This window comes from Mesocricetus auratus, unplaced genomic scaffold, assembly GCF_017639785.1.
Source record: "Mesocricetus auratus isolate SY011 unplaced genomic scaffold, BCM_Maur_2.0 Super-Scaffold_100021, whole genome shotgun sequence".
Taxonomy (NCBI): domain Eukaryota; kingdom Metazoa; phylum Chordata; class Mammalia; order Rodentia; family Cricetidae; genus Mesocricetus; species Mesocricetus auratus.
This window is the reverse complement of record NW_024429202.1, coordinates 33,282,690-33,310,071: the sequence shown is the minus strand read 5'-3', so window position 1 is coordinate 33,310,071 and position 27,382 is coordinate 33,282,690.

Below are 27,382 nucleotides of genomic sequence, written 5' to 3'. Positions count from 1 at the left end.
GAAGTCTGTAACTCACAGCAGCTATTGTAACTAAATGACGATGTGTGCTCATACCATCTTAAAATGTGCCCCATAAGCTGAGTGTGAGCCCATAGTTTTAATGTTTACCTTGATTAGTGATGATTTTAGCTGAACCATGCTCACTGGGTTCCTATTCCTCCATTTTTGAATGGTAGTATTTTCCATGTCCCATCTTATCTTTTAGGGACATAACTTTCTGTTGTGTTTGTATGTGTGCAAGTTTTCATGTGTGTCTATGTGGATAGCCATGTGCATGTGGATTCCAGTGGTCAGTGTTATCAGGGTTATTTAGTGGTCTTCCTCAATTGCTCTATACCTTGTTTCATCATTTGAGACAAGGTCTCAAAACCTTGAATGCTTTTACTTAGGTAGATGAGCAGGCTATCAAGCTCCAGGACTCACAGAGTCTTCATCTCCTTGGTGTTGTGATTAGAAGTGTTTACCATCACACCCAACTTTTATAGGACTTCTCTTACATGAAGTAAGTACTTGGGAAGCTGTCTTTCAGCCACTGTAACTTTCTTATTTTTTATGGAAAACATATTTTTTTCTTCATATAATATAACCTGATTACTTTTCCCTCCTTCTACTGGCCCCAGGTTCTCCTCAACCTCCCATGCCATCTATGCCCATCCCCTTTCTGTCTCTCATTAGAAAACAAACAGAAATATAAAAGAAAATAATAAGACAAAAATAAAATTAACACATAAGAACAGGAGAAAACAAAAGTGTTCCCTGAGCTCTGACAGAAAGGATCTGATGGAGACACACAATTACTACATTCTTTTAGTAGAATGGTATAATTGGGTTTTACTCTAGGTCCCTGGCCTATCAGGTCTCAGATTCTTGGTCAGGCAAGCAGTGTCAGTATAGGTTTCATCTCGTGGAGTGGACCCTAAGCCTAATCAGATGCTGGTTGGTTACTCTCACAAGCTTTGTGTCACCATTTCACTAGTATATCCAGCAGACAAGATGACGTGTAGAACAGAAGCTATGTAGCTAAATTGGTGTTTACCTTTATCCTTTGATAGCATGTAGAGTACCTTACAGTCCCAAAGATGCTAGAACGTAGTGAGTGGCGAAGGCTCTGTGTAGGCACCAGCTCAACCTCTCCCTAATGAGTGAGTTTGTATAGGTATTGTTTTCATCATCGGTTTGTGGAGAGCTGCCTTTAGGACTGGCAACAGCCTGGATTGTTTGGGGGTTCCCATGGGACCCTTCTTGCCAACAATTTTACTAGAAGTAACCTAGTCCTAGTACTAGGAGCTTTATTTGGTGATAAAAGATGTCCAGCTGGGACTCTATCTTCCCCATTTTTTGGCAATTTCATTTATATTGCCTTCATACATTTATATTATATTTATATTATATTCATACATTTATATTTATATTATATTCATACATTTATATTGTCTTCATACATTAAGGAAGCTTCTACTGTATAAGGTTTCCATACTATCCCTCAATGGGTCCTTAATTTTATCTGCCTCTCCCAGTAGGCCTTCCCTCATTCTCTTGTCCCTTCTCCCTCCCCACTTGATCCTCCCATTCCAATCCCCTACCATCCATTCATAATTATCTATTCTATTTCCCTTTCCTAGGGATATCTATCTTTCTCCCTATTCCCTTACTATGCCTGGCTATCATTGGCTTAACAGCTAATATACACACATAAGCAAATATATGCAATATTTGTACTTCTGGGTTTGAGTTTCCTCATGATGTTTTTTCCTAGTTTCATTCATATGCCTGATAATTTCCTAATTTCTTTCTTTTTAATTGATGAGTAATACTCCATTGTATAAGTATACCACATTTTCTTTATGCATTCATTTATTGGATGACATCTCAGCTGTCTTTAAGGACATTTTTAAGAGCCACTATCTTCTCTTTTGCAAAATTGGATTTTTTTTTAAAAAATGGTTCTTAGTGTCTCCTAAATCTCTGGGCCTATGGCCATGTCCCCAGTGTTTTTCATCTTTTTACTCCCTCTATTGACCCATCCTCAAATTCAGTGGCAGGGTTATTTGTATTATTGAGCACATTCTGTGAGGGACTTGTTTCTTTTTTCTTTGTGTGTGTGTGTGTGTGTGTGTGTGTGTGTGTGTGTGTGTGTGATTGTATGTGTGTCTGTTAGCTTCAGAGAAGCTAGATAGCAAGGATGACCCTAGGAGGAAAGCATGGATTGCCCTGGGAAGGGAAATTAGATAAGATCTCTTGGGGGTGAAGCAGTTGGTAAAAGGAAGGGGAGGAAGGATGAGAACAAAAGAGAACAGGATGGTCACAGAGGAGTGGATGGAATGGAAGAGCAATGAAAGAGATATCTTGGTGTTAGGGCAAAACCTAGTGCTAGGGTAATTCCCAACAATCCATAGGGATGATCCCATCTAAGACTCTTAACAATAGTGGCCTCCCCCTTTAATCAGATTGGTGAATAACCCAACTATCATCATAGAGCCTTCATCCAATAATTGATGGAACCAGATGCAGAGATCCACAACCGAGCACCAGGCTAAGCTCTGGGAATCCAGTTGAAGAGAGGAAGGAGGTAATATATGAGTAAGGGAGGTCAAGATCATGATGGAGAAGTCTACAGAGACAGCAGAACCAAGATAGTGGAAACTCATGAACTCTAGACCAACAGCTGTGAGGACTTCAGTGGACCAAACTGGCAGACAACTGTGAAGCCTGGGCTATCTTCCCTGGAAGTAGGACTAGGATCTCTCCCTAGTGCATGAGCTAGCTCATTGGAGCCCATTTCTTAGGGTGGAATGTCATATTCAGTGGCAGTAGGACCAAGATACAATCCTAGCTAGCTTATTGGACTCCATGCACTTTGGTGGTATGCCATTCTCATCCTTAATACATGAGAGAGGGGCTTGGTCCTGCCAAAACTTAATGTGTCAGACTTTGTTGACTCCTCATGGGAGCCCTTACCTGTGAGGAAAAGTGGATGGGTGTGGTTTGGGAGTGTTGGGATTAGGGTGGGCAGGAGGAGGGGTGGGAGGGAGAATTGAGGTTGGAATGTAAAATGAAACTTAAAAATAATAATTTTGCAAAACAATATTGTGTGCTGAGTGCATGCATGCATGTATAATCTCGTTGGCAAATGTTGCCAGTAACTCTTTCAGAAACAATTATAACTGTTTATTGAACATTTCTGTGTTGACTGCTTTAGAAGTCCTGAGAGATACCTAACACTTAGGTCATTTTGACATTCGACTCTGGTGACCTTGTACTATTTGTCTGATGTGCAGCTTTTATTTATAAGTTGAATATTTTGGATAATCCTTTTGGAGATTCCACATCTCATCTACCCTTCTTGTTCTAGCATTTTCTATGCTAGGGAGTGCACAGAGGGTGCTGTACATTGTGGGTAATTCGTCTAGCTTTAATCTCCATGCTCAGGTGTTTTCGTGAGACCGGTCTTGCTATGTAGTACAGGCAGGTTTGCAACTTACAGTCTTCTTGACTTAGCTTCCTTGGTGCCTACATGACAGAAGTATACCAGCAGGCCCAACTAAACCTTTTTTGTTTTGTTTTGTTTCATTTAAATCTTGTAAGGCTGAAATCAAGCACAAGATCTCACCTCAAAATTACAGGGTATTGGCAAGGGGAAAGTCAACCCCATCTGGCCCTCTAGCGTCCTCCCTATGAATTTGGTACACTGTTATGTAGCTTTGTTCCCTCTATATTGGTGTGTGTGTGTGTAAAATTAATAACAGCTCATTTAGGAGGACTGTTTGTTTGGAAGTTGCCTATTGGTGGATCTGTAAGACAAAATGAGACTTCGGTAGCATCTTACCCAAGATGTATGGGAGAAAAAGATAGATCAAACAATTTGCAATATGCCATTCCTCTGATGCCAACAACCCTAGAAAGTTCATCTTCTTCTTTGCATGCTTCAAATTCTTTTCTGTGTTGTATCCAAAATATCATTAGGAATGGGAAGCACTTGGTAACTATGGAGTCAGTGTCTCCTTAGCAACATGACCCTCTCCCTCCTACCTCTTCATGCCCATTACTTTTACACCTTCTCACCCTTGCTTGTTTCCAGGAACAGGGTTTCTCTGTTGCTATTTAAACATTCCAAGGATGATCCTACCTCAATACCTTTTCAGTTCTAAGTCAAAATTCCTGTAGCTATTCTATAGGGATCTGTCCTTAATGCCCTGATTTCTGTATAAATAATTCTTCCTGTGACCCTATGCTCACAAGCCCAAATCTTAGATTCAGGCTTCTAATTACTGGACCTTACCGGATCCATTGTAACCATCACTGCTACACATATCCTTATTGACTGTTTACTTTTCTCTATGCTGGAGCAATAACCACCAAAATATCTCTCTTTTATTCCTTATATTAATTTGAAAGACAAATAAAAGAAATAGAAATTATCTTTTCCATATTAAAATGAAGACCCTGAAATGTTGAGAGCTTAACGGAGCTGCTGAAGACCAGCTTCTTAGAGGGAGAGCATTGCCTGGCACATCTGGAGACTGGGGTGATACCTAGACTCCCACCTTAGTGAATCCGGCCTTAGATGGGACAGTCACAATCTGAGAACATTTCACAGCAGTATTGTGTTTGCAATGTCACCTGATTGTGTGGACAGTGAACGTCTATATGAATTTGCATCCATAGTGGCTGTCCTGGGAACCCAGGGAAACCAACATCCTGGGGAAATTCCCACCATTTCTCAGGCACACATTTGATTGTTCCATGTCAACACTCAAGGCCCTAAGTGGGATATAATCTTCATTACTTGATAATTATATTCCAGTTTTAGAAGTGCTCCCCCTATTGTTTCCTGGGACTTGCTTTTGAAACTTGTTGAGTAATTAGTTGATCAGCTTACCTTTCAGCATCAAGTGGTGTTTTATCTTAATCTAAGATGTCTTTAATAACAAGGTATCAGTGATGTGATAATTCAATTCAAAAGTCTCCAGAGACTTCCTTACATTATATTTGTCATACAAAAGTGAGAGCTACTCAAGTGGAATCTGAATGTCTCTGTTTAGTCATATTTAGCCTTGCTACAAAACTAAAAACTGCAGACATAACTATGCTAGACATAATATTTATAGTATGCAAAACAAAGTAGGTATTGTTTACTTACTAGAATAATATTATTACTTCATGCTACCATTTCCATGATTTACTTTAAAGTACAGCAATGGGTGCTCCAGAAGCTTGGTGCTTATGAAAGTACAGTAATCTAACCATTTTGGATAGGAGGAGCAACTCCTTTTCTGCATTGTTTTAAGTGGGCCTCCTCCCCAATGCTGAAATATTTGGGTGCGGGGACTATAATAGTGTTAGTTGACAGTATAACAAAAACCTCGAGTCACCTTGGAGAAGGGCCTCTGGGTATATCTAGGGGTAGATTATCATGATTATGTTAAGAGATGTAGGAAAACCTGCCACTATAGGTGGTATCATTCCTGAGGCAGATAATCCTGGACTATATAAGAGGAGAGTAATGTGCATGCCTTCGTTGCTCTTTGCTCTTAGTTATAGATGTGGTGAAAATAGCTGCTTCAAGCTCCTGTTGCCTTGAGTTCTCCACTATTATGGACCTGGAACTATCAGGTAAAGTTTCTTTCCTTAAGTTGCTTCTTGTCAAGGCATTTTCTCCAGGCAATAGAAGAGAAACTAAGATAGGCCATATTGGGAGGTAAATGAATCATGAGAGCACACATTCTCATGTTCTTTCCCTTCCCTGATAATACTTATGATCTATAACATTGATTCATCATCTTCTAACATTGCCTTAGGTCATCATTTTGTCACATTTTTAATTATTGAACACCTCTGTGTGTGTGTGAATGTGTGCATGTGTGCATGTGTGCCTATGTATGTGCAATATTGTGTTACTATTCTTGGATGTGGTTCGGTGAAAGTCAGGGGACAACTTTTGGGAGGCGGTTCTCTCCTTCCACCATGCAGGTCTTAGAACCGAACTCAGGTTGTCAAACTTTGTAGCCCAACATTTACTGGCTGAGTCATTTAGGTGGTCTTCATTCTGATCTTTTGATGTGTGCCCTGATCCCTACACTTTTCGCTTTCTGCTTCACTCTGGTTCTAACTTTCTCTGATGTGGTAGCTTCTCTCCCACACACTTCCTATGTATGTCTCCACACACTCAGCTGAATTCTCTTGTGCTCATCCATGTGCTCATCCAAGTCTTTATGTTAGAAATTATTTCATAACCCGTGTCCCTCTTCACTAAAACATCTATAATTTGAAAATCTGAAATCCAAAATCAAAATCCAAAGTCTAAAATCTGACCTTCTTGAGTTCTGGCCTGGCAACACAAAAGGAAATTCCACATCTGACCTCATGTACAGATCATCGTCAAAATGCAGGGAGACTAAAAGTACACATAAAATGACCTGGTTCCATATTATAGCACTACATGAAATTAATGAATCCCTTGTTTAATACTAGCCCCAGTTTTAAAGTGTGTGTGCAAATATTTTTACTATGTGCATATAAATATTGCAAAGTCAAGCATGAAAAAATCACTAATCTGAAACACTTCTGATTTCAGGTGTTTGAGACAAGGACATTTCAAGCCAATGCCACAAGTGACTTTCAGACTTGGACCAGACTGAAGTCTGTGGTTCCTGCCTGCCACACTCTTCTGTTGCTAAGAATAAAAGAAACCTGTGCGGCTTATTCTCTCCCAGAAGGTGCTAGCATATGCATTGTGGCCTTCCTTCCCATAACACTGCAAAGAAGAGGAAGGGCAAATTATGATTGAAAGGATGACCCAGTGTATCCAGGAGTTGGAATAATTCTCGATTCCTGGGGTTACGGGACAGTGTTTGCATTGCAGCTTGCTGTTTGAGGGACGGTGTAAGAAAAGCAAGTGGCTCTCTTTTTGTGATGTTTAATTCAGCAGGTAGAGGGGCCTCAGTTCACAATGCTGCTCTGGCCTTGCGGTCTGCAGAGCTGACGGTGGAGGGAATCGACACAGCCCTCCCTTCCCGTGGCACTGTTTCTTTTATTCATCTGCTGAAGCTGGTACTGCCCTGCTCTTGAACTTGTCCCTGTAGTGACACCAAAACTCTCTCAAGCACCAGAGAAACACATCCAAGAGAATTAATTGCATTAAACAACATTCCCTTTGTCTAATCATCTCCCATATGTCCATCCTCTGTATTATGTCTCATAGACCCATTACAAAACATGCTTAATAAACTTATTAAACCATAACCTTTCTTGTTCATTCCAGTTACATATTGTGGACATGTGGTTTCTTGTATTGAACACAGAGTGTTAGTGGATAGTATTCCTCCAGCTTTCTTTGTATTCTGTTTTCTTCATCTGGACGCCACTGTCATCTGACTGCACATACTGCATTTGTTTGGTGCCTATTGTTTAATGAGAAGTGAATTGATCCTTTAGCAATTATCTACTACTGGGACCAACTAAGGTCAGAGGTGTTCCCAGAGATTTTTAAATGCTAGTGAAATTAAACCAGTAAGAACTCTTTGTCTGTCACTTGCTCATAGATATTAAGTGTTTAAAATGGAATAAAATAAGATTGTGCCATTTCTGGTGATTGACAGTATCATCCACGAATTCCTCATTACTTCTCTATTGTTTTATCATGGTTTCCTTTCTTTTGTTGGCATAGCTGGTTCCTACTGCCTGATAGAAAGATCCTGTATGCTGGGAGTTGCCCCCCCTTCCCTTCATCTATAGACTTCCTCCATCATTCAGCCACGTGACCCTGACATGGCTTACCTTTCACATTTCCTACTTTCTCTGGTGATGGGGTATTTGTTGACATTTTCTACAAACCCTGTTGCTATTATGAATCAGAAACAGATTTCAAGCTCCAGCACTCTCAGAGTTAAGCTGCATTGAAAAGGAGAGAAAAAATAAATGGGAAAAACTTCAGGATTTAAAATAAGAGATGATTTGAAAGAATGAATCAGTGTTATCTCTCCTACCCCCCAAAGATAATCTTTTAAATGCATCACAAACCATGGTTACAACAGGAGACAGTGTCATTTCAGAAGTTTCTAGAACCTGTTCCATCTGTGCTTTCTAATGTACTAATTATGATACTAGCTAGTGAGTCTCTTGCTGTATCTTAGCTATCATGACCATTACCATGTAGTTACTTATGCAATAAAGAAATCCTTTGAACATAGGAAAACCTTAAAATCCTTACAACATTTTTATGGTCTTAATCTGAAGTGAACCCAGTTATTTAGAATTCCTTTGTCAGTATCTGTCACTAGATTCACAGGCCTGGAGGACATAACGTTCTTTCTAGTAGTCTGTTACACTCCTAATTGATGATATCCTCCAATAAGAGAAAAATCTGTCTGAAAGGGGCTTGTATAAACACACACTGTGTAGGCACCACAGTAAATGGAGAGGCTAAGAAAAACCCTTTAGCTTCATCCACCAGGACAGAGGAGGATAAACTGCATGAGTTTATATGTGTGCTGCCAACACACACATGAGCATGCACACACATAGGCACACCATCCATACCCGTTCTGATTGGCTTAGCCTATTTCTGCTTCTGAATCTAAGGCTATTTTCAGACTTGTCCAAACGTTGAGTTTTTGTAATTACGGTTGGGTTTTCTTTTATCTTGCTCTACATGGAAAATAAAATTGTGATTTAGATAGTTTGGTCCCAGCGGTCCTGTCTGCACTCAGCAAATGGTTCCATGTCACTCCCTGCATCACAATATGGGAGCCACCGAGCTTGGCGGCAGCTAATCCTCTGAGCCCGCTAATAAGCTTAGAAGCACGTTCATTGAAGGCTGACGCGTTAGGCACAAACAGGGAGAAAATATCTACTGGGGGAAGCTGAATTGGTTTTAATCATCTGCTAATCACCAGTAATGAGACCTACTCTGGGGAAGAAAAGAAAAACAGATAGTCAGAGGGAGGTTTTGTTCTTCACAGCACAGTAACACGGAATGAGAGGGCAGCTGTTATTAGGAGAGAAAGGATGGAAAGAAAGAAGGGATTTGGCCAGAGCAGATGAAGCGTCCTCCGCGGCACTCTGTTTTGTTTTCGGAGTGTTTCTTTCATTCATCTCTAAAACTTCAGATCTCGCAGGCTCCCTGACAGCCCACCTCCAAGATATTGCTTCTGGAAGAAAGGAACTTCCTTCCCCCTGTCATCTTGCCCTCGCCTTTGCTTCAGCATGCAAGCGGAGCACTTTACCAAGTATCTTCGCTTGAGGGGAGAAGAAAAGGGAATGGCAAGGAGGACTGTTGACTGGAACAAAAATGAAAAGCGGTGGGCTGGGTGGTGCAGAAAGCTGGGGATAAGGGCATTGTGTTCCCTTGTCACGAGAGGTGAGGCCTGACAAGGGGATCCAGAGAAACAGAATCAGTTGCAAAATGGCCGGCCCAAACCAAACCAGACAGTCTATTCATGCCCTGACCTTTGTGTCTTCAGAAACTCAGGCATACTGTTCACTTGACCACCATTTTGAATGTCATCGCTTGACAGACTTCTGCTTCCTTCAAAATTCAAACCATGAGACGGGTACTAATATGATTGTGTTTATCAGGCAGACTAAGAGATCTTCATGATAGGAAGTCAGTACTTGGCTTACATACAATCATCTCTAGAACAATCTACCTGTTGGCAGAAGTAGGAGGGTAGGCAGATAAAGACAATGGGGTGGAAAACATTAGGCCAAAGTTTGACAGAAGTAGAAGTAGAGACAAGATGCTAATATTTGATAAGACTTCTGCCAAAAAGCAGCCCATTTGTCCCCAGTATGAGCTGGCTTTTTCCCATGTTTACTGTGAGTATTGATTTCTTGGTATATTCTTTCCTCACTGCTTTTTAGTTGTATCAATGTGTAATAGGGCAAGCAATGTTCCTCTGATCTAAGACTCCTCCATGATTTTGGAGTCTGATGACAATTACTTTCAGGCTTCCTATATTACTAATAGTATTGTCTAGTGTTAGTCCTGCAGTGCCAGTCAGAGTCAGGGACTTTCTTCTTTGTACCTCTCCACTACGTACCACACAACCCTACTCAAAGTAAATTCTATATGTACTGAAGTAAACTGAATTTTAAGAAATTTGGTGGTAGGCATCAAGTTAAGATTTCAGAATTTTGAAGTTAGGGAAGAGAGTTCCCAACACTGCAGAAGAGCTAAGAGGGTCAACATAGTCCTGGCTAGTAGGACACATTGAGACTTGTCTCCAAAGTATCATTTCATAAATGTATCCTTAAATAATGAAGGGTTAGTGTAAGGTTCAGCCCAAACTCACATGCTTTCATTTACTTTTATATCTTAGTCATCTATATTCATTATCCCAACTGTAGATAACATGTTGGGTTAAGGAACATCAGAGTGAAACTATGATGCATAATTTTGAGAAAATGGAAATTTCAGGATTGTTGGCAAGCATTTCCAGATCATCTGAGTCACCATTGCATAAGTTTCTTACATAGTACCATCCACGTGCAGAAACCTACCTAGCTGAGGGACTGTGAGACAGCACACTCAAATCCTGGGAGAAGTCATCATCATGAACAAAAAGAAAGCCTTTCAAATGAATAGTAGCAAGCCAGTCCAGAAGTTCCAAATAAAAGAGATTCACTTTGACGACAGAAACTTTTGAAGAAATAGCTAGAAGAGAAGGACACTCATATACCTTCATCATGGAATCAAGGCAGCAATTTCCACAGAGAATGTCAAATACTGGGGGGGGGGGACTAACACCATGGGGAATGAGGGAACAAAGGAGATAAGTGTGTTTCTTGGGGGCCTGTTGGATAGTCAGGTCTGGGGAGAGATTGTCTCAGGCCATAAAAACAAGTACACATTAGAGATAATTCTAAGTTTGAACTCTGAGCAAATAGGGTGAGGGGAAGATTTAAAACCAAGTATACCTTCTATTTGAATTGTCCCACATTAACAATTGTGGGACCTAAGAAATGAAAACCTATTTGGCATGACTGACTTCAAAGATCTAGTCCTACATGAGAGCTGCAATTTTTAAAAGATGGATATGTAGCCAGAGCAGGGTGAGCTCTCCATGTTTGGGCAATTGTTTCCTTCATCATCACCACAAGTTTCCAATACTGAGGACAAAAGAGAAGGACATTTGCTGAGTCTTGTTAGAGGGACTTGGCATCCTGGATCAGCATAGATTTTCAGAGGGCTTAGACGCCTACTGTCTCCGAATTAATAAACTAAGGAAAGGATAGGCAGCCTTGATATACTCTATTACCACTCCTAGTCAGAGACATACATACAGTTTTGAACTCAGTTCTTGGTCTGTCATCCTCATGTCCCTAATCAAAAAACCTGCATCTATTCTAGAACTAAAAGTAGTTTATGATATTTCATTTCCACTTCAAAGAATTTAAGGCTATTTACAAAAGTGAGAATTTAAAATTCCTTATAGGTGACCAGCATGCCAACATTGCGAGAAAACATATTGGCCAAATCACATATTCTAAAACTCAGCTTCTTTTCATTAGCCATACAGATTGTGAAGACAAGACCTCGGCGCTCATAAGGCTTTCATCAGCTCAATCACTTAGCAGCTTTAGAAACTGGATTCAAAGACATGAAGGAAATTCAAAATAAAAAAAACTTTATGTGTATTTGTGGGTGAATGTGTGCTTGTGAGTGCAATGAAATGACTTCAGAATCACACACCAAGGATTTGGAAAGCTGTAGCCAAGATCTCCTTAACATAGCTACATCATATCTGCATAGAAACAAACAACTGAGTGCAACAGAAGAATCTGAACAGATCCTTTCTCTACTGGATAATGTAGAAAGACAACATAGGTGAGAAACACAGGCCTACTTACTGAAGTTTTAATATATGTGTGTATTTATTTATTTACTAATTAATTAATGTGGATTAGATCTAGTGCCTAATGAATGACAAGAAAGCACTCCATCCCTGAGTAATATCCCCAACCCTCTTCTTACATTTTTAACTTGGAACCAGGTTCTCACTAAGTTGTACAGGCAGATCGTGAGCTTGTTATGCTGTGTCAGCCCCTGAGTAGCTGGGATTGCAGTCCTGTGCCACTAGGCTCTGCTTGAGTTTCCTCTTGCAGGTATCCTGTGTCTCCTGTGTGTCTATTAAATGCTTCAAGCCTCAATTTCCAACTATTACAAAGTTGTTTTGTGGGACTGTGATCTAACCCTATTAATAGTGTCCCAATAGAGATTCTTGGTTGGGGCAGGGGATAGAAAAACTGCTAATGCCCTGAGCTGAGCTTACATGGGTTTAAAACTGAACTGAGAATAAGAACAAGGAGCCTTTGTGTAAAGACCTTGAGTGAATCTGCAGAGCAGAACCTGCAGGGTGCTGTCAGGAGCAAATGCAGGCCAGAGGGTTATCTCTTTCTGATAGAAAGTTAAGTTGGGGCTTAATGTCACAAGCTGTGAGGTATATGTTGCATGTTCAAGCTGGAGACACTTTACTTTCAGATCTTCACTTAAAAACAGTTCCCTGGTAATGATATCAACAATGAAACAGAAAAAGAGAGTACCAAAAATAAAGCAGTGTTTTGACAGCTGATGAAAACCTCCACCATGACAATGTCTATAGAAATGAAGGGATATTGGTGTAGCAGAGCACAGTTAGTGACTATGAGTGTTACAGGTTCCGCTAACTAGTGGATGTGAATGACTCCAAGTATTCTGAGGAAAACAATGGACTGAATAGTAATAATGCTTCCTCTTTTTTTGGTTTTTCGAAACAGGGTTTCTCTGTGGCTTTGGAGGCTGTCCTGGAACTCACTCTGTAGACCAGGCTGGCCTCGAACTCACAGAGATCCGCCTGCCTCTGCCTCCCGAGTGCTGGGATTAAAGGCGTGCGCCACCAACGCCCGGCTGTAATAATGCTTCTTATCTAGCCAAAGGTAAGTGGGGTTCTATATTGGTTCATTTTTCCATTGATGTCACAAAATGCCTCAGATGCAGATGTAGTACTTTATAAAGTAAGGGCATCTATAATCTCACAATTTTAGGAACAGAATATCTTCAACCAAGTGGTTCCACTTGTACAGTCTCTGATCACTACACAAGGCCAATACCTCACATACCAGAGGATAGCATCAGTGTTGGAGTACAGTGAGAGAGGAAGACCACTTTATAAGACAGAAACTAAATGGTAAACAGAGTTGGTTTTGCTCTTTTTGTATCAATCAAGTCTTAAAGGAACTAATTTACCCCAAAATACAGGCACGAATTCCTTCAGAGAGCTGGTGTCCCCATTGATGTAGTTATCTTATGAAGCCTCCCCTCCCCAGGCTCCAGGCCCCATCGCCTTTCTATCCCACCAAGCAGGAGGTCAAATTACAACCTGTACAATGCATAATTAAGTGTTGAGCACCATGTGGAGTGAGTGAAACACTCTTGAAATGATGGCTATGAGTTACAGAAAAATATGGGCTTCGGTCTTGGCATCACATGTTCCAGATGTTTTAGTTTGCTTTCTGTTGCTGCGATAATACACTGGCCAAAATCAACTCAATGGTGAAAGGGTTTATTTCATCTTATATTTCCAATCACTGAAGGAAGTCAGGGAAGAAAATTAAGACAGGAACCTGGAACAGACACTTCAAAGGAACAAGGCTTACTAGCTTGATCCCAGACTTGTGCTCAGCTACCTGTGTAGGGATGAACCATGGTGGGTTGAGTACTCCTATATCAATTTGCAATCAAGAAAATTCCCGACAGCCATGCCCACAGGCTAATCTAATGGTAGCAATTCCTCAATCAAGGCTCCTTTTCCCCCAAGTATGTCAAATTGACAACTAAGACTAGTATTCACACCAGATATGTGAGAAATAATGATATAAAGTATGAGGGCAGAGCTGGGTCCACATAGAGTATGAAAATGGTCATATTGGTCATGAAGCTGGTAAGCTTGCTATAGCCATGGACCCCCAGAGAAGCCTTTTGAAGGAAGCAGTATGGAGTAGGTTGCTGTATATTTAGCACACAGATAGTGATGAAAATATGAAAAAGAATTAGGTTGTGTTGGGCTACATAGAAAGTGAGTAAGGGAAACTGAGGCACACATTGCTTTGAAGAACAAAGGCATATGACAGCCAGTTGGAGACAACCAGATCCTACGAAAAGACAGAGGAAAATTAGTTAACTCAGTGGAATCTAGTAGGCAGCAGTTATATCCTGTAAGTGCACCGTCAACAAAGGCAGAGTGTCATCATTATTTCCCTACCCCCAAGCAAGGCAAAATGCCTAGACTAATTTTAATGGAGAAGATAAGCTAACCAGGTAGATTAACCTTGAATATTGTCTGTCTTCATTATTGGGCTCATTAAAGCCTCCACATATGCCCTGTGCTAGGTTCCAAATCCAACTCTATTCATAAAATACAACTCTTGTTCATGGGTTCTAAAAAGTTTTCATTGTGCTTTTTGTTCAAGGGTTTCTGTGATCCTTCCACCGCCAAACATTGGCAGGTGTGACTTCGAGGGGCTGTATACAGATACGTGAGTATATGAAGACACACATATTTGGTAGACTAGAATAGAAATGTATAGAAATAGCTTTCATATTGTTAAATGGGGAGAAATAAAAATAGTAGTAATGTTTTATGTGACTAATTAATGACTACCAGGCTTTATGTTACATTAGGAAAGGTCCCAGTATAAAAGTGACATCACCGTTAAGAGCTTGGGTCAACTGGGGAACTGGTGGACAGAAACATGCAGTAATTGATAATGGTCTGACTAAGTGAGCAAGTTCTTGCAGGAGCAAATGAGTTCCTGTTAAAGCAGCATTCTATAAAAGCATGACTGGTCCAATCTTGTTCTCTTGCATTGTCTTTCACTTTGCCTTGGCCCTCTCTTGCACCTTATCTGGAAGCTGCCCCATCTGAATCCTAGGTCCTGCATGTACCTCAGCAGGAGGAAACTGGTAAACCATCGCCTGCTCATTTGTGCTGTAGCTCATACATGACACACACACTCCCATCCCCTAACCCTAACTCTCCCAAACCACTACACCTGGAAAAAGGGGAGAGTACATGAATACTTGGTGAAAATAGGTATTCTTACTAAACCTCCAAATGGCATGAGATGTTCAGTGGGGACTACCACCTCCATATATCTGAAACTTAAGCTATTTGATGCAATCTCCCTCTCATCTATGACATTTAAAACTTCACATTCATTGATTCTCAGCTCACAGTGAAAGACTTCTAGAACATACGCAGATGAACTGGCTTCCTTTGTCAAGCGTAGAAAAAAATAATAACTTGCTTCTTAGACTTCCTCCACCTCTGACCTGTTTGGTGACCAATGACCAAGACTCCTCCCCCTCCCTCTTGTTTCCTCATTGCCCCCCCCTTTCCACACTCCCTGTTAGTGCATATGCCTCTACATTGTATATGTCTGTCTGTCAGGCTGAGTAGCACACTTTGACAGATTAAAAGGCTAAGGTCAAACCAACAAGTCCCTGAAGAAATGGTGCTAATTATCGTCATATGTTTTGAAATACTTGGCTCTTCAAAGATTTAACAAGGAATAGAATTCATCTTTGTCTCCCAGGGGCTGTTTTAGTATTCTATTAAAAAGCAATTCCCTTAGCTTTCTATACTTTGTGTTGTAAGGCAGCAATGATCTGGTCCTAGGAGTCAAAAAAGATCATCTCCACTTGTGATGAGTTTCTTTCTATAGTGACAGATCTTGCAAGGATTCTCCAAATCTCATGCTCAAAATTATTCAGGACAGAGAGTATGATGTACAGTCCCATGTGTTACTATGCACGATATTAGGGCACAGCCTGGTTTATTCAGTCCCCGCTTTAGACCTTAGTGGTGTGGGACAATGCAGTTGTAACATATTTTCTCCATGTCTCGGTGTCTCTATTTGGTAATAGCATTCGTTGGATCACACAAGGAATGGATCTGGAATTAGCACTTCCTAGCTTGGTAACCTCATCTTCACCTTACCTTGGAATGCTTGGCTGCTATGATTCTCTGAAGTTCAAGGCAAGTGTTATCTGATGTCTCAAAAATGAATCATCTAGCTGAGTGGTGGTGGCACTAGCCTTTAATCCCAGCACTCAGGAGGCAGATGCAGGAGGATCTCCGTGAGTTCGAGACCAGCCTGATATACAAGAGCTAGTTCCAGGACAGGCTACAAAGCTACACAGAGAAATCCTGTCTTGGAAAAAAAATACTCTAATTAGTATGGAAAGTTAGCATGGGCAAATCTCATCTTTTACGGTCCAGAGTCCACACACCATCCTCCTTAGAACACTGACAATCTAAATCTAGTCCTCAGAGCAAGGCTGCAAACACCAGACACAGTCAGAAGTGGAGACATGCCATCTCTGTCTACCAGTTTTCAGGATAATAATTGAGTGGTCCGTGATGCTGCCCTCAGATGACTGCATGGCTTGGTGACAGGCAAAGGGGCATTACCAAGTGACCCCTAGTAGAGAAGAAGAAAGAGGGACTCTGGGTGGGGAAGGGGGACAGGCAGTGCTGGGATTGGTGGAGGAGTTGGGGAAGAGAAGAAAATGGGAGTGTAGGTGGGAAACAAGGCAGGCAAAGGAGAGAAAGGAAGGAAAGCTAATTACTCGACATATTTTGAAAGGTAAGAACAGGATAGCTGCCAAGTAAGAGGCATCTAATAGCTAAAAAAATCTCCAGTGAAGTTGTTCGCTACAGGTGAAAGGCCAAATTACCAGATCAAGTGGCTACATTATCAAAAATTATTCTATTGATTCCAGCAAGATGCACCTTCCCCACGATGATTGCTAGCATCTCAAGCCTCCTTTCCTGCTGATTTGGAACAGGCAGCACAGTTTCTACATTTCAAGTTGTTCAAGATGTGTTCAGGTATGTGGGTAAGCACTGGTCTGCCTGCTGTGATAGTCCATCAGGCTGGCTGGCAGGACAACAGGGTTCTGAGTTCTGAGGGCCAGTGTCCGTATCCCCATTCAAAAAACTATGTGGCAGGCTATCATTTGTACCCAAAGCAACCTGAGTTCTGAATATTTCCAACAAGGAATCCTTGGGCTAGGAAAATCCTCCCAGGAAACACAGTAAATTCCTGTAGTCACATGTAGTCCGCTGAATGACAAGGTCCTTAACTTCAAACCTATTGTCCCATGTGGTACCATCTGAGTTTAAATTACAGGGAGGGAGAACTGGATATGTAGCCAGTACTCTAGAGTTTGTCCAGCAGTTGCAGAACCACAAATTAACTCAATACATACATACATACATACATACATACATACATATGTACATACATTTAAAGTAGAGGATTTGAGGGGATGTTTCTTATTTATTCTAGATTACCAATTGTTCTCTGTTTCTGAAAGGGAGGGAAGAGTGGAAGAAGGGGGAAAAGAGGGAGGGAAGGATGGAGGGAGGGAGGGAGGAAAGATGATAGATCATGGATCCACTAAATAAAAGCCTAAAGACTATTAATGCTGACAATAAAATCTATTCACTACAAACGCCAAAGTGATACTGTTTTAGTTTTCCAGCTAGATGCCCCCCACCGCAGAGATGATGTCTTGGGTGTCGGAGCCCAAAGGACATCTCCTTCTTGCAATGAATACACAGTGTGTAACGAATTCAGTGTATACTTGCTCTCCTCGGAGCAGCAAAGCCTGCATGCCTATTTCCTGGCTCCCGTCCTTGGATTCACAGTTGGTTAATGTAAAACCAGGCTGACACAGAGCGTCTTGCAGTTTATGTTTGAACCAGAGCCAAAAGAAAGCACATTTCTAGTGTTGGTGAACTTCCATCCCCATGAGCCTGGAGAGCGCTATTGTGTCCCTGAATAAAAGCACCCAGGCAGGGTGGTGTGGTTGAACTTTAAGCCAATTATCCCTGCTTTTGCCCAGCATCAGCCTCCTACTTCCTGGGACTCCTTGAGCTGATACAGAACGTATTCAAATCTTCCCCTAGTAGGTTTAGTCTAGGTTGCTTCTTCAGTACTGTTTGAACATTAAATATGCAAATAATCATCATTACACATCCAACAATTACACATGTTTGCGAGCACCGTGTCAAGTGCTGGCAGTAGAGCAATCATTTGTAAAGACAAATATTCCATTCCAAGAGATGTCACGCTGCTCGGAAGATCCTTTTTTGTATTAGTAGCCACACTGCTGCTCCGTAAAGTGTGCAAATGAACGTGACAGCGCTGCCAATAGCTGCCAGGCCCTTCCCCTCCGCGGAGCAGGTGCCAATCACCCGTCCCAAGCAGCCGAGGAGGCCTAGCCTCACAGGCCACAGATTGAACATGTCGCCCAGTCACAAGGCTCCCAGGGCCGCTTCTCTGCTGCCATCGCTCCTCTCCCGGGGGGCAAGGCTCTTCAAAATACTTTAATTCCTGATTTCTGAGTATATTATCATGTGTTCGTAACAGACGAATTATCATTTGTAGCTCAGAGGTGATGTGGAAAACTGCTTGGAACCTCAGGCTGGAGTCGCAGCAGGAGGCCATCCTTCCCCGTGCTGTTTTTATCTTTTCTTTTACTTCCAAGCCCACTCGCCCTCTGCCTTTCCCCTCCCAGTTTCCTCACATAGTTATGGATAATTGTCACCTTATTTACTTTTATCGCATCCAAAGTGCGGCTTAGCAGGGCCTGGACTTGAGTCCCACTAATCTTGCCTTCTCCCGAAGTAGGAAAATCCCAAGTCTTGCAGGGCCCAATTGATAACCCTTGCGCTTCTTTTCCGTGAAAGACAGATGACTCTGGCAAGCTTGGGAGACTGCAGATAATGGGATTGACTTGGTACTTAAATCTCAGTGAACCAGGACAGCATAAGTAATTAGTGAGTTGGATCCATCCCGGGGTGCTAATGATGGCTAAGTCTGCCCCCACGCCATTCTGCAAACGGCAAGAGGCACATCCATCTCAGGCAGATAAAAACCAAGGGGACGCTGCTCACAGACACCATTTATTCCTTCTTTAGTGCACAATTTATCCTAGAAAGGGGGGAAAAATCCTATTTTCCTCAAGTGATACCCAGAAGACCAAGTGACCACACTCCCACCAGAGTTCATTTTGATCACAATGCGGCTGCTGTTTTTAATTAAGAAAGGCTAATTAAGAGAAGATCTGCATTTATCTTCTTATCTGTTGTCAGCACAGACTTGCAGACGTAACTTATATTTGTTTACAATCTGGTAACTGGCTTTCTATTACTGAGCCAGCGAAGTCTCAGTTTATATTGAAGCTCATGTTTTCTAACTGTTTGGAATGATTGTTAAGAATGGAGTAACCAGCCACCCAGATAACTTGGGGGTATTAGAACTGAGTTTGCCCACATAAATGCAAATTCATGAAACACTAGCTACACCATGACTCCTTGTGCTTTTCCTCGATTAATCCAGCACAGGATTTTTGTGTGCATACTAGCTTTCCCGATCATTTTTCTCTTTACCCAGACTGATGGCAGTCTTCCAGGATAATTTAGATAAATGTCCTTCCACGGAGTTCACTTATCCATCCAGCAAACATGATTGACACAGAGACATGCATGACAATCTCTACTGTGCTTTGATCCCACACTTGTCCTGTTAGTGGAGGAACTTCCCGAGGTAGCCTACTTCCTTTTTGTAGTTATGACTGTCCTTTGTTTTCTCTTCCTTTTGATTTGCTGAATATTCCCAATCATTGAAAAGAAAGTACTCAGGAAGCACACTTTTGTCAAAATGCCAAAGAAAAGTGAAAAGGGGAATTTTAACTGCAAAGTTAGTGAGGATGGAAGGCAGGTGGGAGATTAGAAACCCTTTCCCAGAAACCCCAGTGACAAACTGTGGGTCTCCTTTGCCTGGCTTGGTAAAGAGGAGTGGAAGGCATAACTAACCGGCTCAGCTGTGCCCACCAGCCCCCATAACAATCACTTTTCTCCCTGCCACATCCAAGAAGAAGCTGAGCCCAAATAATTGCTTAGTGTAAAGTTCCTTCATAGCCTGTTTCCCCTCCTACCCTATCTACCATGAAAGTCCTTTTCTTGCTTCACTATACTTTGCATTTCACTGATTCTGAGTGTCTAGCTTCTGTGTACACACAGGGCACTGGCATATGTCTGCCTGTTGGTCACATCAGGGACAAGTCTCTGAAATCATGCTTATGATACAGTAACTGCCCAGGAGAGCACTTCACCTTTCTACACAAACTGTAACTGACTACGAGGAATTTAAACTTCCTTGGGATCAAAGACCCAGGGTGTCATTGAGAAGGGGATGGTGGTTGACAAAGGTTATACTCTTTGGTTCCCACAGAGCCCTGATTGGAAGTGTTTTCCTCCATATGGATTTCTCTAATGTTCAGTTACGGAAACTACACTTTTATGTTTAGATTATGCCAGCTCATATTCATATGCCTGGCTCAAGTGTGTCTATCTCCCTGGAGCAAAGTTTATGTTGCCTGTGTGAGTTTGTTCAGACACAATCTCATGCACACAAGTACTTGTGTATGGTATTCACGGGAATATTGCTTGAAGTGGTCTTCACCAGCATATAGTGTTATTCTAAAGATATTTGATTTTTCTCAGTCATTTCTATTTCTACAATGGAATAGTAATTCAGACTGATTTAAAAAAAAAGACACCTTCCCCAATAACATCCCTATGTAGGTTTACTGATAGTACCACAAACAAATTTAAAGCATGTATTTCTGATTACTTTTGGGAAGACTAATGATATGTTGAAAATGTTATTCTTAAATTTTAAAAATGGCATCAAGTGAAAAGAGAATGCAAACTGAGAAAATTGTATTTATCTCTTGGAAAAAGTGATACCACCATTGGGTATTTTAAAGGATAATTTACATGTCAAAATTAGCTAAGAAAAATCCTTTCCATAAAAAAATAAAATAAAATAACAAATTGTGCTGTATCAAAAGCAAATCTATATGGCTTTGGGTCCCTTGACAAATGGGATGTGTTCTAGGGAATATGCTAATGGCCCTTCTTGCCCTTGTGTGGGCATCAAGCACTTACTACAATTAATCTGTAGGATAAATTTGATGGGACTGCTTTGGTATAAGCTTGTCTCTCATTCAAGGAAACATTGTCATGTGGCATGTGAATTAAGCAAGATAATGATTTATGTGTGTTAACAGTTGATTGCCAGGTTCTGCATCCTAGCCTCATCATTAGCTGTGTGGTCCTGGGCAAGTCCCATTCCTTTTCTGTCACTGAATGTCCAAGGTAAAATTATAAAATGGAGATAATAACACTAAACCCATTGATTCTTTCAGCACTTATTCCTAATAGGCAGGAAAAACCATTCAAGTGTCTTAAAGAAAACCACATCTTACAAAGATATGTTTAATTCTTTCCTATGCATAATGGATTTGCATATTTCTACAATGTTAGTATTTTTCGGGGGTATTTAATTTGCTGAATAAAAGAGTCACGTATATGCTATTCCTGCAGCATTAATGCTGGTGTTCTTCAAATGTGTGCTGCTAAGTTAGACTAGCAGAATCCCAAAGGCCCAGCAGAGGCTGGCAGACTCTGTTTTCTACAGTTCTAGTGCAGTGCTTCCATCAGGCACGGTCACTGTAGCCTAAACTACCAAGAAAAAAACCACATGGCTAAGCCTAGAAAATGGAACTTTTTCTTTATCTGGTGTTCACCACCCTGGAATTATCTGGTCCTGGATGTAGATGTACATTTGGAAAAGGAATTTAAGTTTCCTTATCATTAACTTTTAACAGTCAGATCAGTGTGGAGCTGGAAATATGTGTCTTGGATATAAATATAAATTCTTGGTGTTCCCCACGAGAAAATAGTGGCTACTAAAAATGTTCTCTGCTAACCTTAATCAATTGTTTATAGAGTCATTCGATAGTAAATATTTTGATATCCAAAGATAAGATATTTTCCTCCTTAAAAAAATAACTTTTGGCATCTTAGGCCACTCAGCCATCCTGACACCCTAATTATCTTTTAGTGTCATGATTTCCTTACTACAGAAATTCATTATTTTTTGACTTTGCTGTACAACACAGAGGGGGGCTGGACTTCCACGATTGTAGTGTGGCAGTGATAGCATTGTTCTTTGAACTTTCCCAGCCATGAGTGGAGAGTTGCTTTCCTTCATGAGAAAATCGAACTCTTTAAATGGGATCCGTGGCAGGTGGAATAGCCCCCTCTGTAGAGTAGGGTTACACGGGCAACATAGATGAAATCTATGAGGTATTCTTCCTCTGAAAGAAGCAAAGAGAATGGAGGAGTGAGAAAATGTGAGTGAATGATTAAATGAACTTCAAGGGCGTTTTCATCTGGGAGACAAGTGTGAAAGGAAGAATAATAAATGACTCCCTGCCTTCCCAGTAAACGATTGGTACCCATTGTCTATTCTGGAAGCCATCTGATAGCTCATGCCATCTACCAATGGGCATAGAAGAGTTTGCATAAAAGAAAAGGGGTCAACTAAGGGGAGAGAAGAGGCTCAGCCAAAACAAACTGAAATGCTTCATTTCACCAAGGTTTGATTAATGGGATATTAGACACCTAAGACCGTTGAGACAAGAGCTAACTAGCCTTTAGCAAACTGCACTGTGAATCGCACTTCACACATTGAGATGTGAGGTAATGAAATTCGGGGAAAAAAAAGTACCACAGTTAGAAACAACCCCTTACATTTGAACACACAATTCCCAACTCCTGCCAGTGGCTGGCACTTTGTCACTAATAAAGCTGGAAAGGAAACTGTTCTACTGTTCTCTCTCTCTCTCTCTCTCTCTCTCTCTCTCTCTCTCTCTCTCTCTCTCTCTCTCTCTCCACTTTTCCTCTCAGCCTTAACGATCCATACTTATGGCTTAAAATAATTCACAGGAGACAACTTTAAACTGTTCTTTGAGGGTCATTTGCTGTGTGGGATGAAAAGGGTTTTTTGTTTGTTTGTTTGTTTGTTTTAAGAAAACTCTAGACTCTATATGACCACCCCCCCAAAAGATTAGCATGAATCTGAGGCTAACATGATTCATAACTGATCAATCTCGAAAATTAATTTTTTGTTAATATTTTGTTAAGGAGTTTCCAGCCATCCACAGGCCAACTTTAGCTGAGAGAACGCTGAGTAAACCTACACCTCCACCTAGTGGTGCCCGAGAACATTTAATTACTTCTACAATGAAAAAGATTTAGTCATTCTTGGCAGCCAGCAATGGAAGCCCTGGGTCGCTGTGCCGTGGGAGCACAATATTTAAAGATAACATTTTAATCCTAGAATATTCTTACTCCAGTTACACCACCCCCATTTTCCCACTCCTCAGCCCTAAAAGCTGACATTATTAGATTGCAAAATAGCCGGAAAAAATTCCTCCCACTCCATTTTTCAATGTTGAGCTGTGCTCAAAGACTTTGACCAGAAACTCCTTTGAGTAGCTAAGGATCATCTTCGGGGACTTACCCACCCTCCTCTGCATCTATTTTTTGCCAGCTCGCTACTTGGCATATGGCTCCATAGTTAAAGAGGCCAAGCACATTTCCGTATAATGATCTAAGTTAGACATTCTCAGTCAACCAGAAAAATTACCAGTGATGCCCCCTCATCTTCCAGGTTAATGAAGGCACCCACTTCACTCCATGTGTGCCCTAATCCCATGCCATCCCAGAGAAAAGTCATCAAAGTTCATTGCCACACAATAGAGAAGCATGGCTCCTAGCACTCCCCATTAGGACCTGAGGCCCGTGTCAAGAATAGTAACAGGCAAACCATGCTAATACATCTTGGGTTTATATGATCTAAATAATCAATAAGCAATTAGAGCTGTTTTGCTTCTTTAATACCAAAAAAGACATTTGGATTCTGTCACAGTTAAAAGGAAATTGTTTGGTTTTGCTTTTCATTTGGTTTGCAGAATTACAGACCCATTCCTTAGAGATGTTATTTCAGCCAATTCTCTTTAGATGTTGCCCATCACCAGCTTCATCCCTAGTACCACCTATGCTATGGGGAGATATAAGAACCAGAGCTGTCAGCTGGAATATGTCTAGAAAAACTAGAGGGAGCTAAGAGAGTGGCTGCTTGCTAATCCCTGTTATTAAGCACTACTTGTAGGAGGGCACGTTACTCTGATTGAAGCTGTTGCCACTGTATTGGACCTAAAATGTTGAATAATCCTACCCTACCATGATTAATTTTAGTACCTATTAATTAACACCCATTAACTTATAAAGAAGGCAAAAGGAAATAAATGTATTAATTGTCAGTTTGCTTTTCCTCCAGCCTATCTTTTCTTAGACCTAGTATTCTGCCATGTGATCCCTGAAATTACAGGAAAATTCCATATATAAAGTAGTGAATAGGAAGGTTCCAAAGATTCTTGTAGCATTCTTAACTTTTTCTTTATTTGTAACACAAGGACGTAATTCACTAAAACATTAAATTCATCAACCATTTTCATCTGTATTGGCACTATCCAAGATCAGTCATACAGTGTCCGTTTCCTTTTAGCCCTCCAATTACTTTGAAAATTCTGCTCTGACTAAGAGCAGAAGAAACCCATCTTGTTTTGACTGAATTCTCAGTATTGTGCCTTTAAAGTTAAAAAGAACGGTGGTTTGCCATCTTTGCCAAATGCACATGTCATTATATGGGCATAGTCAAACCAAGATCATCATTAAGCATCTTTGTCTTTTTCCAAACTTCAGGGTGAGTAAAAAGGGAACTGAAGACAAACTAATCAAATTCAAGGGCACAGCAAGCTCCCCCAAAGTCCCAGTCCAGAATGAAAGGGCAAAGAACCAGAACAATTCTAAAACAAAGCCAAACAAACAAGCATAAAAACAACCAAACAACAACATAAAACTCACAATAAGGGAGAGTGGTTTAGGCATAGGAATTTATTTTTGCTTCTATGTTACCTATCTGACAAAGCTTTCTGTGCCCTCTCCTGTGGCTATACTGCAAAACAGATGGTGTCAAATTTTAACTTGTCCTGGGCTGTGGTGAGTGGGAAGGCCTCCTTAGGATGGGCAGAGGTGGTCTCATGATATGAGGACATAAGACAGCTTTCAGTAGCTCCTTCATTGATGGAAGCATATACACACAGACACATACACACCACAGCACCACATGGAGTGTAAGGGTAATTTAGAGCTTTTAGTCCAGTAGTTCACCTTCCTAATACTATAATCCTTTAATACAGTTCCTCGTGTTGTAGTGATCCCCACCATAAAATTATTTTCATTGCTACTTCACAACTGTGATTTTGCTACTGTTATGAGTTGTAATGTAAATATGTGACATTCAAGATGTCTGATATGCTACCCCAGTGTAAAGGTCATTCGGCCACTCCCACAAAGGGTGGAAAACGGCAAGTTGAGGACCACCATTTTAGACCATCAGCCTAATAGGAAATGACTCCATAACTTAATCCAATTATGAACCTCTGTTTTGAAACTATTAAGTGCACTAGTAAGGGTTGCAAATGCCAGTTCATAGTTAACCTATAAACTTGTCTGTGTAGGATGACTTCTGGAATCTCCATGTTACCACCCTTCCATGCCTAGTAACTACTAAAGGGGTGAGTACGAAAACTCTGCAATCAAACCAACCCATTTCCAACATGGCCATTAGTAAGGTGAAGACATGTGGCTTGCTAATAATGCCTAAGTCTCCAGAGCTTTTATTATGAAGTCCTTCTGATTCGGCTAACTGCAGTGGCCCCTGGGACAAAGTTACACTAGCTCCTCCATTGTCACAACTATACACAAACGCCCTGGTGACTGGTGGGTACAATTTATGGAGGCCTTCCACGGTCCCCAGGGTTGGTGCTGTCAGCATCAGCACAATGACTTCAGCAGGGATCCAAGGATAAAGTTCTTCTGGTAACCATGGGCTTGCTCAGTTCTCCATAGGGAAATAATGGTGGAGAAGCAGAGAAGAATTCTGTCCTTAGTCAAGCACTGGAGAGGCCTCCCCAACCCCCACCCCTATCTCCACTCCTGCCAAGAGGCCTCCAGTTCCTGCTGTCAGGGCAAACTTTCTACTCATGATTTAGGGAACATAATATAATCTTTCTACTAGGAGGTTTGATGCTCATATAACAGACAGTTCCAAAAGGTCAAAGTTCAACAAGTCAAAATGCTCTACTCTCTCCTCAGGAGAAAGCCAAGCTGCTTTATTTATGTTAAATGGAGATTTGTTTCCTCAAAGACACAAGAGAAAAATCTGCTTTAAGGTGGTTGTCGTGATTCAGAAAGTCCACCTCATACTTCATGTGACAACTGTTGTAAACTACTCGAGTATTTAACACACATTAAATTCGAATCTGCTAGCAGCCACTGATTTATCATTGCCTGGTCCTTAAGCCTGATAAGTTAAGTCCATGACATAAATGAAATCTAATCTGCAAGCTTCGGTTGGGCACATTTCCCCAAACCTGGCCATCATCACAAAACCAGTTCTGGAGTGAATTTCAATGCCTTTCATGCCCTGATCTTGGGAGCAAGGATCCATCGTGATGAGAACCAGGGAGCAAGTCCTGTATTGATGGTGGAATCCACTTATGCATCTTGCACTTTGTTAGAATTTAGAATGTACTTCCTAGTTAGTAAAGTGAGTTTACAACTACAAGGAAGGTACATCAACTCGAGACAGATTAGCAATGCCAATATCTCACTGATACACGTTTAAAAAAATCTATCTAAACAGGCAACAAGGTTCCCGTGTGACCGGAACTACCCAGAAAAGGAGCAAATGAGGATTTTAAAGAAATGAGAGGGAAAATAAATGCATGTCTCCCTATTAAACAAAACAAAACAATTGTGTGGTGTGTGTGTGTGTGTGTGTGTGTGTGTGTGTGTGTGTGTGTGTGTGAAGGGTGGGATGGGGTAGGCATAGAGCTTTTGCTACCCAGTTCTAAAGGAGTAAGGGGATAACATTGTAGAGTCATGTTCTTGTCTTCTTCAGGTGCATTTCAGGGATAAAACTCAGGTGGTCAGGCTGGCTCAGCCAGTGCCTTTATCCACGCAGTCATCTTGTTGGACTAAGCATTTCTCTTACACAGACATTCTCTGCAGCCCGGAAGATATTGGACCTAAAAGTGTTTAAAACTATCCACTTCACTAAGGCAGGGATTGATTCCTAAAATCCCAGTTTGATTTCATGATGCTGAAGATGGAGGAACCTGTTGTTATTTTTTTCTGAAGTCAAGTGTCTTTCTGTAAAGATGGGCTTTTCCACTTGCTGTGTGTGAAGCTCCAGTGGTTTGTAGAGTGGCTTAGAAGCATTAATACTATTGTCACTTCCTTCTATCCACTTTCTAAGTAGCCCTTCAAGCCCCAGTAGAATTTAAAGCTGCAATATGTTTGGATTTACTGGAGAGATGAATGGGAGAAAAGACCAAATTTGACAATCCCTA